Genomic DNA, 15021 nt, shown 5'->3' with positions numbered 1-15021 from the left:
CATGCTATTCCTTATGTTCCACATATGAGTGAAACCATATGATAATTGTCTTTCTCTGCTTGACTTTCTTCACTTGGCATAATCCCCTCCAGTTCCATCCATGTCAATGCAAATGGTAGGTATTCATCCTTTCTGATGGCTAGGGAATATTCCATTGTATATATGGACCACATCTTCTTAATCCATTCGTCTGTTGAAGGGCATCTTGGCCCCTTCCACAGTTTGGCTATTGTGGGCATTGCTGCTATGAACATTGGGGTGCAGGCGCCCCTTCTTTTCACTACATGTGTATCTTTCTACAGGGGGAGCAACACTGTTAATCAGAAGTCAGATTTTTTTCACCCCTTGGTCTTGTAAGAGAGTATGTTAATATTCTGAGCAAACTTACGAACACCGTAGAAAGCAAGGTGCTTTAGGGTATTATAATTATTGAGTACTTATGCCTACATGGGTGAGTAGAACTATAAAAAATAACTATATGTATGATATACAATGAAACACATAAATGCTAACTGAAAGAGAAACGAGGCCACCACTGACTGAAAGATCTGTTGAGTCCCTTAATTCCAAACTCTTGCCTGGAAAACAGATTTGGAAAAATTCCAATGATCCATTAACTGCAATGAAAGTAAGGGTGTTTCATCATACGTGTAGAAAGGATCTCTGATAAGGGACAAGTGGCAGATTCAGCAAGCTGCCGCTTCTCCTCCCATCAAGAGGTGGGTCGATGTTGCCTCTCCGGAGTCTGGGCAGGCTCAGGGATCGCTCTAGCCAATAAAGCACTGAAAACATTATGCTGTGCCAGTGTTCAAGCCAGGCCTCAAGAAACTGGCAGTTTCCACTTGCTGGCGCTTGGAACGCCTGCTCTTGGAGCCCTGACCGCCGTGGAAGCAGCCTGGCTGCTCTGCAGGAGCCCCCACATGGAAAGACCCTGGCGTCTGAATCCAATTCTGTGGCAGCTGAATCCCACCTAGTGACACTCGTCAGTGCCATAAGGGATGGAAAAATGTCTCAGCCAAGCTTTGCCCAAACTCCTCTCTCTCCCTCTCTCTCTCTTTGTGTACACATACACACACACCCCACACACAACACACACACCTATATACACACCTATGAATGGCTCGAACACAATGGAATTTTATTTCTGGGTCATGTAACAGTACAAGAAGTGAGTTTCTTCTTGATAAGTGGCCCTCCACGTGGTGGCTCAAGGACCAATAAGATGGTGTTAAGCCACTTATTTTAGGAGGTATGTTACATTGCAACAGATAACTAGAACTTGGTCTTTGGGTCATATGTCATTTCTTTCCATTCCCACCTCAGTTAGTAGAATATTCTGGAATCCAGATGCTGTTGTGGTGGACTCGTGAGAATTTTGACTTGGGCCAGAGGAAGATGACGATTGTCTTCTCAATAAGATTACATTTCTGGAGTGAGCCTTTCATCGATTCCCCTATCTCTATGTCTGTATTGTCAGCAGGGCCAGCTTCATGGGTGTGTGACCCGTGTGGTCACACAGAGCCCCACGCTCAGAAGGGCATCATGCTTGGTTGGGTGCTCTGAACTGTCATCAAGAAGTTCTGAAGCAATTTTGTCTTTGAGCATGTGTTTTGTAAGTGAAATCTGAAGGAAGGGTGGAGAAGAGATGGCGTAAGAGGCATATCCACAGCTGTTCTTCCTGTCCCATCTGCATATGGCTGCCATGATACCCCCTGAGAACAGATTTCCAGTGGACCCACGACGTCTAGGTGCTCACGGAGGCACAGAGCGAGTACAAGATACAGATTTTACGTCTGTGAATGAGTAAGTAGGAACAGGAACAAGCCCAAGAGGCCATGCTTTCCTTTGGAAACAGAATTTGTTTTGGCTGCAGAAAGAAGCAGTAAAGTTCTAAGGAACATGAATGACTCAGATGGGAAAGAGAAGATTTTTCTTCTGTTCTATGAGGATACAGAAATTGAAATATAGGCTTTTCAAATTGGTGGTAGATAAACATTTAGAAGTGTTGGCATTCCTAAAACCAGAGGAACTCTCAGGAAGGGCTTGTTCTCAGGTAGATGGTTTTGTAGCCATCAGGCTGACCATGGAAAATCCTATTGAGGGTCAGGTTACTGCTTTATCTTTAACACTTAGTTCATTAGTTAGCTAATTCTGCAACTCCATGTGAAAGCTAAACTCTTCTGACACTCGAATTGAAGATGTACTAGAAAAGGCAGTATGTCCTTTCAAATTCAAACCTGTTAGGATTAAGTCTTACGCTTTTGAGTAAGTCGTCAGACTTCAGCACAGCCGGTCAATCAGCTGGGGCATCCACAATGTCACTGCTAATAGCAGTGACAGCAAATATACAGCCCTACAAGGGATGGTCTGAGTTGTCAGGGCGTGTCTCAGTTCTCTCTGTAACACACTCTGCTTTTTAGCTTGATCAGGACTGTTAGGAGCATTTCAGAAATATCTGGAGCGAAATAACTACACAGTGATTAAATATCATGCCAATGGCGTCAGTCAAGGAGCTGACCCCAACCATCATGGCAAATCATTTAGGAGAGGGGAGGCAGCTTCTTGTAATAGTTGTTCTGGAAGGATGTCCTCCAGCCTTCCTGCTCCCAGTAATGGTACTTCTATCTTCAGTATCCAGTTTCTCAAAATAGAGAAAAGGTGGTGCCTCTCGCTCTCTCTTTCTCTCTCTGTGTTTCTGTAACTCTTTTCTACCCCTCCACCAATCAACCCCTCATCCCACCCATTCTACCTCCTAAACATCTCCCTAGGACAGTTTACTTGGAATAGACTCCTCATGTGGTAAATCGCTGTTTTCATTTGTTTTATTTTTCCCAATTGAAGAACGTTAGGTGAAGTAGGATGATAATTGACTCACTGAGACACGTAAGAGAATATAAAGCTTAATCAACTTTCATCCAAGTTTAGAACTGAATATATAAAATATCTGAAAGATCTAAAAATTAAGCATGGTGACTTGTTTTCTCATTAATCGTAATGTCCTAGGCATGTCGCCCAGGCTAAGGCAGGAGAATGAAGGGGCTCCGGAGCGGGAGTGTCTGGTTGAAATCCATGAATACTTTCCTAACCCCTGGTTCCCGTGGTCCTCGCCTGGAGTCATACAATAATCTTGTAAGTGCTCTCCCTCCTCCATGGGAGCTCCCCTCTGTTCCATCGTAATTAGAGGGACCTATTTCAATTACACTTTAATCACTTCAACAATAAGCACTTGGCTATGTTTGTATGGACGTGTGCGCGTGTGTGCATTTTCCATTAGAGTCTACTGCTAAACCCAGGAAGGACACAAAGACGAGCAGCCCAGCAAAAATGGCTCTTGCCCTCAAGGAGCCTCCAAATTGATGAGTGGATTTAAATAATTTATTTGAATGATTACAATTCAAAAAAAGAGTCGCACTGTACGTTCTGTTGACCCTTGAAGAACAATGCAGAACAATGCAGAGCACAAATTCCTATTTGCTGAAGTAAACACCGTCGACAATAGCGTGACCTCACATCGCAATTCACATTATCGATATGCTCGCCAAGTTTTGTTTCAAAGCTTTTGTATTCTTGTGGCAACTTGCACAACAATGCTACTGGAAACAAGGCAGCTCTGAAGGTGTGGGAAAACCTCACACTGTTTATCAGATCTAAAACCCACAGATGAAAATTGTGTTTTAAGTTTAGTGGTTACTGGCTCAAGGGGACGCAGATGTTAAGCTTCGTGCACCTGTGCGAAATAGCATTGGCCCTTCCTTCAAAGATTTTTCACATAGAAGATGCTGGAATCTTTTCTTCTAGAACATGAAAAGTCCTGTCACCATTTGATATTTGACTATAATACTGCTGGTATTACTGTCAAGATGCGAAAGGTAATGCTAGAAATACCGAGGAAGTACAATTTTTTTGTCTGAAGGGAAAGGAATGGTAATGATATGATCTGTAGGTGTTTTTCACCCAGATATCTGTGTGGTGATCAAGTTTTACTATACACTGTTGTGTTTATTAACTAAAGCCGATTATTTCCCAACAGTGGAAACAACTTGTATTTTTCCTTAAACACACTGTGAGTTTTGCAACTTACTCTGACATACTTTCGATTTCTAGAATTTCATAAAACTGTGAATGAATGAATTCTACTTTGGGGTCAAATAGACGTTTTTTTCTCTTACATTGAGCATCTAAGGCAAAGCACAGAATTGAGCAATGTCTTTAACTGGGGTAGATTACTCATGCAAATTCCAACAATTTTTCTGAAATGACAATTCTTTAGGTGAAGTAGGATGGTAAATACTCACTGGGACAACCTAGAGAACATAAAGATTTAATAGGGCTTTAAAAGTTTAAGATTGAATATATAGAATATCTGAAAGATTTGAAAATCAAATATGAAGACTTTTTTTCCTTCCCTTTGTGTTTTCGTGGACGTGTTGCCCTAAGAGAAGGGGGGTAGCTCCGAGGCTGGCTTGCTTGGCTCTGACATTCACACCCTGAGGGTTTGGGCCGAGTCATTTCTTTCTTTTGTCTCAGTTTGCTTGTCTGTACGATGGGGATGGCATTCGCAACACTTACCTCCCTGGGTTGTAAGGAGGCTAGAGCCGGATTACACAGGCAAAGCGCTCTGAATAGAATCTGGCAGAACTTGGCTTATAGTGAATTGCTCTATAAATGTTTGATACTTTAATTTTGTATTCTGTCTAATGGAACTTAGCCACAGGCTTTTACAGAACACTGTGGAGTTTGGCTTTGGCACCAAGTGAACGTAGATGGAATCGGAAAAAGAACAATAAGGATAGTGAGGGAGGGCTAGCTTAAGAACCAGATGGCAGACACTTGGGGGCAGGCATCTTTCTGATTTTCAAACAGAGCTGAAATGTAAATGAGGTCATTCCCCTCCCCCTCCCCCACCCCTCACGCAAGAAACCCAGCAACAGAAATCCTTCTATGGCCCCTTCCTATTGTTTCATGACCATGAAAACAAAGATAGGAAAGCTTAGTGTAAGCAACCTAAATACACTTCAGAGGAATTTTAATGAAATTGCTCTTAGTTTCCTTGAGAATCGCTTAGGGGTATTTTTTTATTTGACAGAAGCGGATTGCAATTTTTTTCAAAACAGGCTTTCACGAGGAATTTTTCTATATATTCAAGGTGATTCGATGTTATCTGGGTAAATCTATGCAAAAGCTGGAGAACTGCACTCATGCCCTCTGGGTAGCTTCACCTTGTACTGGAAGCCACTCCAGCCTTCCTGCTCCTTTGGCCTTAGCGTTAACTGGAGAAGAGCTTCTTCTTTTGGAACCAAGACAAGTAGACATGCAGCATCCTGGGAACAGCTGCTGCTTAGAAACGTCTCTTAGGTCAGTGGTCACCTGAGTGTCACCAAGTTTCATTTCCATTTTCTCATCTTACTCCTTGAGTTTAGCTGAATGACCAATGCCACCTCCTTATGGCAGGTGGAGTTCAATTAGGAAATGGTGTTTCTCTCCCATGTTGGTCGTGATTCCTGCTCTGAAAGAACTCTCTGGAATTTCCTGATGTGAGAAACATTTCTGTGAAAAACTCTCTCTTTTCAGTTCCACCCATGACCCAAGCCCCTCTTGGCATCATCCTCCTGAAATCCAATCCCCATCTCTCCTCTCCTTGCATCGAATATAGAGCTCAACTTTGTGTGTCTTCTAGAATTCTAGGTTCCTGTCAATAACCTGCAAGAACATTAAATTAAAAGTTTCTATATATGCTGAGGATGTAAAACATTTAAAAATAGAAGACTGTTGTTGATGATGTTAAAGATAATATTGGTAAAAATAATGTTGGTAATATTAAAATATTTTGCGGTCGGTCTCTTTAAATACTTGGACAAAAGGAAATAACTCATCTTATTTGAACAGGGTAAGATAAAGTTTTAAATGAAATATTTAAATATTCACCTCTATAGCAGGCGTGACCAGAAATAGCCTCCCTCCAATAGAAAAATGTAACGCAGAAGAAAGCTTATATTGGCAATTCTGAAATAGTTAAGTGAAATGGGGAGCAGAAAAATCTAGAGAAATTGAAATAGTATATTAAAATGATACCATTCATGATACTACATTAAAATGATACCATTGGATCATATTTGTCAGCCATTGAGTAGGGTTAGTTTAGTTTAGCTCAATTAAACGTAGCAGAAACCTGCTGCTAAACCCAAGGCGGGGAGGGAGTGAACGTTTTCACCGAAGTATTGGTTCTGGAGTCACGTTTCACCCTGGCAAACAGGCTGTCCCCATCTTGAGCCAGAGGAAAGCTACTATAATGAAAGCAGACAAGTAACAGATGTGGTGAAAAATCTGAGGCTCATCCATTGATTTCACCAATTTCCAGACAACCTCGCCTGTTCACGAGTCTCCCTTTGTCCCGTAAACCTCCACCGCGAGCCTAAGATAACAAGTCCTTGGCTAGGCTAATCTACATGGCATCGCTGGGCAGCCCCGAGTCGCCAAGGAAAAAAAACAACAACAGACAGGACTTGCCAAACTGGTGGTTCGGTCACTTTAATTTGAACGGAAGAAACAAATGTGAAAGAGAGAGGAGAAAATTGTAGGTTGTGCTTCCTGAATTTCAACCTCCGGAAAACGGTGTACCTGGATGACAAAGGAAGTCCAAATGGGGAGGTGATTCTAGGCAACTTCCCGAGGGGGGGAAACCCGAATAGCTATACCTTCCACATCGCAGATCATTTCTTCTACGTGAAGAAAAGTGTAAATTTGAGAAAAGACGACACCAAGAACCATGATACACGGACTGTGCTTTTATTAGGAGTTCTGGGAGAGATTTACAAGCAGCCAGGAGCTAAGTCTTCTCTGCTTTGTTTTGAAACGGAAAAATCCTGGATCCTCTGCCTGAGAGTCAGGCCAGGTGTCGGCGAGCCACGGTTGTGGAGGAAGCAGATGGGGGGAGCGCCTCCCCCAAAGTCTGTTTCTCTCTGCTTTCTAAGCTGCATCGCAAAAGCATTTTTCAAAAATATGAAAATTGGCACCAACCAAAGGCGGCATTTGGGGTTTACGGGGGAGGGCACCGAATCGTCGTGGGTGTGGTTGGAAAACACTCAGGGAACACTTTCCTGGAGATAATCCCTTACTGGCCGGAGCCCCAGATCTGGCAGCTTCTGGGAATTCCCCTAACAATGGTAGATGACACTTTGGCCCAAATACATCTTGAACTTCATCCTAGACCAAGTTTCATTTCCATTTTCTCATCTTATCCTTTGAGTTTAGCTGAATGACCAAATTATTCTCTAATAAATTCTTGGGTATACATTTTTTAAAAAAAATTCCCAGTTTCTAGAGACTGTTTTTCCTACCGATTCTTACTGAAAATGTCAGTTATTACCACCTCCCCCCCATTTCCCAAGAAGCTTGAGGCTCTGCCCAGTGGCATGGTATCAAGAATAAAAATAGCCTTGTTGGCTCCTAGGCTAGTGTTCTGAATTATTTCCCATACTTTTGTCCTCTTGACTACTTGCACCAACGATTAAGAATATTCTTATGACTGTTCACATCTTTCACTTAATATTAGAATTCTAGAGTTTTCTCATGGCTGCCTTCCTAGGCACTGTTTGTAGGGGAAATACTCCCTTCATTTATTCATTCAACCAATATTGATTAAGCCTAGATTATGTGCTGGGCAATATTCTAGGCACTGAAGAGACAGTAGTGATCAAAACAGGCGAAGATCTCGGCCTTCAGAGAACTTACCTTCTAGTACAAGGAGACACACCACAAACAAGGCTGATAGGAAAATACATGGTACGTTAGAAGTCATTGTAGGGTGAGAAAAGAACTTGTCCTCTAGGTTCAGTGCCTGGGGTCTGTGAATTACACTGTCAGAAGACAGATGAACAGGAGAAAAGGCCTCGACATTTTCCTAAGATTTTTAATTTTACATGCACAGGGGCGTTACAGAAAAGAAGTGAAAAATCTAAGGAAGTGGTTAGGCTCAAGGGCTTATATGCCATTTTGACAAAAGGTGATACATTGTGGAGAAATGACAAAGAACAAAGGAAAGGGGGTTCGGGCTTTTAGAGCCAATCACTTGTGGGCAAGTGACGAGGAAGTATGGGGGGATGGCTAACAGTAGTGAGGGTTATTTGCTAAGATTTGTTTATGCAGATTAATCCTGGTGTGTTTCTGATGATTAGGATTGTTCTCCTCTTCCTGGTACAGGAAAGGCTGCTTTTTAGCCAATGGGGGAGGGCAGAGAGATCTTTTTGGGTTTGCTTTGTCTCCGTTGCCTTCAATTCAAGATAATCCTTATGCTCAAATGGCATGTTTTGGGGTGGCATTTTCTTTCTTCTTCTTCTTTTTTTTTTTTTTACATTTTATTTATGAGAGAGCATGCATGAGTGGAGGAGAGGGGCAAAAGGGGAGGGAGAGAATCCTCAAGCAGACACCCCCCCTTTCCCACTCACGGTGGAGCCCAACATGGGGCTCCATCCCAGGACCCTGAGATCACAACCTGAGTCGAAGTCAAGAAGCGGATGCTTAACCGACTGAGCCACCCAGGCGCCCTGCGGGTGGCATTCTCTGATCCCCTTCGGGGCAAAACAGCAGGGGGAAGGGGGTGTGGTAGAAGGAGGTTTGCACATTTGGATAGAGGGCTCAGAGAAGTCCCACCGAACAGGATGACGTCAACTTGGAGAAGAAGGAGAGTGAGTCCGGAGGGTAGTGGGGGAGAGCATGGCGGGCAGAGAGAAGAGCAGAAGCAAGGAGAGAAAGCAGGAGAATGCCAGGCACCATGAAGGCCAGTGTGCACAGAGGGCAGTGAGCGAGAGAGCAGGGTCAGGAGGAAGAGGGAGAGGGGAACGGGTGGGTGGGCATGTGCAGATCAGGAATAGGTCATGAGATGAGGCGGGAAGCTGTTGGATGGTTTTGACCAGAGGGAGTTGTGATCTGACTTATGTTTTAACAAGATCACGCTGACTTCGGGGTTGAAAATATGTTGTGGGATGATGGGACTGGGGGCCTGAAACCGTAAGAGGACTGGTGCAGTTATACAGGTAAGAGGTGGTGGTGGCTTTGAGCAGGGACGTGGCGTGGGGGAGGGGCAGCCATCAGATTCTGTAAGTTTTGACAGAGTTGATAGGATTTATTGGCGGATTAGATGTGGGATATGGGAGACGGGTCAGGGATGACTCCAGAGTTTTCGCCTGTGCCACTGTGGGATGGAATTACCATCGTAGGAGAGGAAAAATGATCTTCCCTCTACCCCTCCGAGTTCTTGGCTGAGCTCTCCCTGTGATAAAAGGCAGATTAACAGAGGAAAAAACAAACCAAGTGTATTCACAGGTACACCTCATGGGTACAAGGGAGAAACTGAGCAAAAATGAGTAAGTCAAAGAGATGGATTTAGAATTCAGGTCTAAGTGACATTTTTAATAAGGAAAGATGAGGGGAAGGCATGTAGACTTCTTAGGGGGGAGTGAATGATCTTTGGAAAAAAGGAGGGGGCCCTCAGAAGCACGATGGGAGGTAGGACAGTTTGTGACCGAGTTTGCTGGGTGTGGTGTCTCCTCTCCTGTGATAAGAGTCAATCCTACCCAGTTGATGAAACTCCCAGGAAGGAATCCGTGACAATTGAGTTCCTTTTGGAGGAGTTGTCTTTAGGCAGATAAGGGGAGTTCAGAGAAAGCCTCTCCTTGTCACTGTTTTCAGGTGATTATAGCTCAAAATAATCAGTATTTGAAAGCAGCATACTTTGGGGGGGCAAGTCCTGAACTCCTGCGGCCATATTTGGGGGGCATACTCTGCTGCCCTTTACCACTTACTGAGTTGATGGAGAAGACTCAGAGGAGTTGGTGGTTGGAGGAGGGGGGCTAGTTATCAGAAGCTCAGTTTTGTCTACATTAAATTTGAGACGCTTAATAGATATCCTACCAGAAGTACCAAAATGTTGTTGGATATGTGAGTTGAAAGTTCAGAGGAGTCTGAGCTGGAGATATTTGTTTGGACCACATAAGCATATGGTGAGACCAGATGAACTCACCAAGAAAGGGAACGTAGCCTTGGAGTTAGAAGGTCTGGGTCCAGATTCCAGCTCCGTGTTTGGGGCTCCATAACCAAGCTCTCTTCTTTATCTGTGACGTGGCTATGTGTGATGGACTGAATGCTTGTGTCCTCCCAAAATGTGTATGTTGAAATCTTAACCCCCAGTGTGAAAGTATTAGGAAGTGGGATCTTTTGGAGGTGATTAGGTAGTGAGGCTGGAGGCCTCATGAGTGAGGTGATGCCCTCATCAAAGAGAACCTCGAGGATTCCCTCAGGCTCTTACACCAGTGGGAGCCCAGAGGGAAGCCTGCCGTCTATGCGGTCAGGCAGTAGGCTCTCTCCAGATGCTGGATCTGCCAGCACAGCTTGCTCTTGGACTTCCCAGCTTCCAGAACTGTGAGAAATAAATGTGTGTTGTTTAAGCCACTCAGTCTCTGGTATTTTTGTTAACAGCAACCCACACGGACAACTGAGACACTATGATAATATTAACATCATAAGGGAACCCTTAGAATAGACCTAAAGTGGTGCCTGAAGCCAAAGAAGTGTTGGTCGAATATTGTGAATGAAAATAGAGTCCTGTTCCCTAAGCAACAAGAACACTTGTTCTAGTTGTCAGTTAACTCTTCACGTTGGCACCCCCTCATTCGCTCTCCTGGATTCCACAATGCGGAGCAGGGTGGGAGGACAGGAACGTCACTCTATCTGGATGAATAAACTACTATTAACCGGGCATTGACTATGCACCTGGGGCTGCCTCACAAGAACCCTAGGAGATAGCTACCCCAAGGTCCCAGTTTTACAGATGAGAATAGGTAGGGCACCCAAGGTCATGGGGCTAAAACCCAAACCTTGGACTGGGATCCAGACCGATCTGCAAAGCTTAATCATTATTCTACAGTCTACTATGTTGAGAAAGGGGAGCGATCTTCTTAACGCTGGTCAGTGACACTTCTTAGTCGTCTCTTGGTTCCCCAGCCAACCCGTATTTGCTTTCTCAGTCTGAGGGCACACAGCTGCTACGTGCATGGTGGGATCTAATGTCAGTTCAGGTCTTCCTACAAGTCCAAACTCCATGTTCTATCCTACAACAGTCATTTTGACATTCAGTAAGGTACCCCTTCTTCTCTTTTTCATCCAAAATTAATTAATTAGAGAGAGAATGCATGAGTGGGATGGTGGAGGGGTGAGGGGTAGAGAGAGAGAGGGAAACCCAAGCAGACTCTGTGCCGAGCACAGAGCCTAATGTGGGGCTTGATCTCATGACCCTGAGATCACGACCTGAGCCTAAAGAGTCTGATGGTCAACCGACTGAGCCCCCCAGGTGCCCCCTACAGAATTTAAACACAAATAGATAAACATCTTGAGTAAAACCTCTGGTTTATGGCTCCCTTTCATCTTCCCATGTTTTCACTTGGCCTTTACATGATGCTTTTCGACCCTGGCCGTGCTTTCAAAAACATCTGGGGGAGGTTTTAAGAAGGGCAGGTCCTGAGTTCCCACAGACCAATTCAGTCAGAATCTCAGGATGAGGCCAGGGCAGTGGTCTTTATTTTTCAAAATCCATCTGGACAATTCTAATGTGCAGAAAGACCTAAAACCACCAACGTATAAGATACGGGATAAGACAGAGTAGAATGCAGGTGAAAATCACGACCATGTAGCTACGCCAAGGATTGAGGCAAAAATCACTTAAAAAAAATTTCAAATTCCTTTTCTGCTCCCAAGCACTCAGTCTGAAGGGTAGACTACACCTATCAGAATCTGGAGTGGGTAACTACGTTGAATGTGTCCCTCAAATGATCCTGACTGATGGGCTTGGGGGACATGTCGTATCTCCACTCTGATACCTTTTTGTTGAGAATCAATAGTTTGAGGAAAATAAGACAGATTCAAGTTATTTTGGGTATTTTGTGCAAGATGCAAAGGAGCCATAGGGTGGGAAGGGGGATTTTAGGGGGTTATTTTCTGGTGGTGATAACCAGCAGTTGGCCTTTAAGGAGAAGAGGGGAATGGAGAAACAGGCTCAAATGTTTTCACTGCCCCTCTGTTAACCCATCCTGGCCTTGGGCACAGTCCCCGATTCTAGCCAAAATGAAGGGTTGGCTGATCAAATTCAGGCAGGCTGAGTGGAACGGGCAGAGAGCACATGTGGTCGACAAGGCCACTGAGCTGTGAATTCATCCGGGACAGCCATTTCCGGCCACTGACCTCTGGAGGCTGCTGACATGCATACCTGTGCAAACTTGAATTTAGAAAATACACTTTGATTTTATTTGAAAAAACTTTAGAGCCCCCGAAATATCTTTTTTTTTAAAGATTTTATTTATTTATTCTACAGAAATAGACAGCCAGCGAGAAGGGAACACAAGCAGGGGGAGTGGGAGAGGAAGAAGCAGGCTCATAGTGGAGGAGCCTGATGTAGGGGCTCAATCCCATAACGCCGGGATCATGCCCTGAGCCGAAGGCAGACGCTTAACCTCTGTGCCACCCAGGCACCCCCTGAAATATCTTTTTTAGCTGTCTCTTTGTCTAATACATCCTTTTGGGGGAATGAGTTACTGTGGCACGGTTTAAAATCTTTGTTACTCGTCCTCCCTGCGTGGAGAGCTAACAAGTAAAAATATGACTTCTTGCAGAATAGAAACCTGAATATTTCTGGAGAAATAAGCCGGTGTGGTAGTTTCTGTACTTTGAACGGACTACAATCGGCGCTTAGACTCTGGCTAGCTGGGAGCATTAAGAGTCTTTGAACCAGTGGCCAATGTCCATTCTTTCCAGTCGTGTAGCTTTTAGTGCATTTTGGGTAAACCAGCTTACTAAATGCAAAGGCAATTCCTGCTACAAAGTTTCTTTTGGGCCTCAGTCCAGGCAGGTGTGTAGAAGCGTGATCTCTGCGAATGATCAGTAGGTGGATTGGGGCTTCTTCCATTGTTGTTTGCCCAAGAGACTACTGTGACCCCCACTCCCCATCTTTGGGAGTTTTTGATGTCCAAGGATAAAAATTTAATAAATGAAGGTATCAGGCACCTGTGCCCATATTCCCCTTGCTTCTCCGACTTTGCTTTCACTGGGGGTGGTCTGGCCAGGCCATAAGCCAGATGAGGGGGGAGGGGGGAGGTGCACGCTCATGCCCTGGCAGCCCTCCTGGGGTTCCAGGAATCTTCTATCTCAGATATCTTGCCAGATTCTAAAGCTCCTTGCAGACAAAGGAATCTATATACTTTAAGCAGCATTGAATTTCAGAATCCGGCAAATGCAGAATCTATTACAGACTAATAAACCAGAATAACATGTGCATAAAATGATAGATGGGTTTTCATGGGCATGAAAACCTACTTGATCAGCACAGTTGTTGGTGTTTTTTCCTAGTTAGTTTTGTGATTTAAAACACTGCAAAATATACAAGCAGTGTGTGAAAATGTGTTTAAACAAAAATGAACATCTACGCTGAGAAATGAAGAATCACCAGTACCCCAGAACGGCCTGTGTGCTCCAATCAGATCACGTATCCTTCCCCACTCCGCACCCCTCAAAACCACTGTCCTGAATTTTGTGTTAATCACATCCTTGCTTTTTACTGTGGGGTGTGTGTTTGTGTGCGTGTATGTGTGTGTGTGTGTGTGTGTCTATAACCATAATGTGAGTGTATCAGTAAATAGTGTTTTTGTTTTTGCCTATTTTCGAACTTTATATGAATGATTTGTTTCTTTGGATCCATGCTGTTTCTGAAATTCAGCCACGTTGATGCATGTCACCTGATCCATTCGTTGTCACTATGTAAGATGCCGTGGTAGGGTAAACTAATGACGATGACATGTAATAGCTGTACTGTTGATAGATACTTGTATTGCTTCCTTTATGAAGAACACTGCTAAAAACATTCGTGAACATGTTTCCTGATGAGCATGTGTCAAGTTAGATTTTGACAGCTTTTGTTTACCAGACTCCTTTCATTGAGAAATCATCAGGAAATGAGAAAAATTCTCAAGACTGGAGCTGCCAAGCCTTTTCCCTGTTTTTAAAACATGGGAACAGTTGGAATCGAGAGCCCATTGAAACAATGAGCATGCTGAGGAATCCTGGCAAAATTCTAAAGAAGAAAATTAGGTGTGATTTGTTCTTAAGAATGCTTAAAAAATGAGGTCACTAAAAAGAAGCCATGCCAAATTATTTTAATCAATCCCTTTGGAAGAGTCATTGTGCTGGTAGATCTAGGAAATGCTTTGTCTACCTTCTTTTCCTAAGAGTATCCTGGGAGTCTCTGTATAGAGTCCCCGTTATAGGTCTATGTCCAGTGGCTTATATTTGTTTGTTTCTTTCCATGCCAATTTCTCTAGACCACAAGCTTTGTTGCTCGGTGGCCCTATCTTGATCATCTGACAAAGTGTTTGACTGCAAGCTAGTCCTCCCTGCAGGTTTGCTGGATGGATTCTTTCCTTGAAGGCAAGACTAGGAGCAGCGTGGGCAGGAGATTATTGATTAACAGATAAATATCTGTTTAGGAACTTTCTATTTAAGCTTTTGCTTTTCTCAATATTTTTTGAGGGTTCAGATGAGTTTATTTCTTTAATATGACAACTCCATTGAGATGTAATTCATATACCACACAATTTACCCACTTAAATTGTACCAGTGTTTAATTGTATGTCCACCATCAATCTTAGAACATTTTCATCACTCCAAAAAGAAATTCCATACCCATTAGCAGTCACTTCCCATATCCTCCCAACCACCGCAGCCCTAGACATCCACTAACCAGCTTCCAGTCTTTACAGATTTGTCTATTCTGAATATTTCATATAAATGGAATCATATCATATGTGCTCTTTTGTAATTGGCCTATTCCCCTTAGCATAATATTTTTATGGTTTATTGGTGTCGTGGCATGTGTCAGTACTATATTCCTTTTCATTGTTAAATAATATTCCATTCTATGAGTACAACACATTTTACTTCCCAATTTATCAGTTGATAGACATTTGTGTTGTTTCTACATTT

The sequence above is a fragment of the Ursus maritimus genome, unplaced genomic scaffold (assembly GCF_017311325.1).
Source record: "Ursus maritimus isolate PB19 unplaced genomic scaffold, ASM1731132v1 scaffold_15, whole genome shotgun sequence".
Classification (NCBI taxonomy): domain Eukaryota; kingdom Metazoa; phylum Chordata; class Mammalia; order Carnivora; family Ursidae; genus Ursus; species Ursus maritimus.
The sequence above is the reverse complement of the archived record's forward strand: the minus strand, read 5'-3'. Positions refer to the sequence as shown.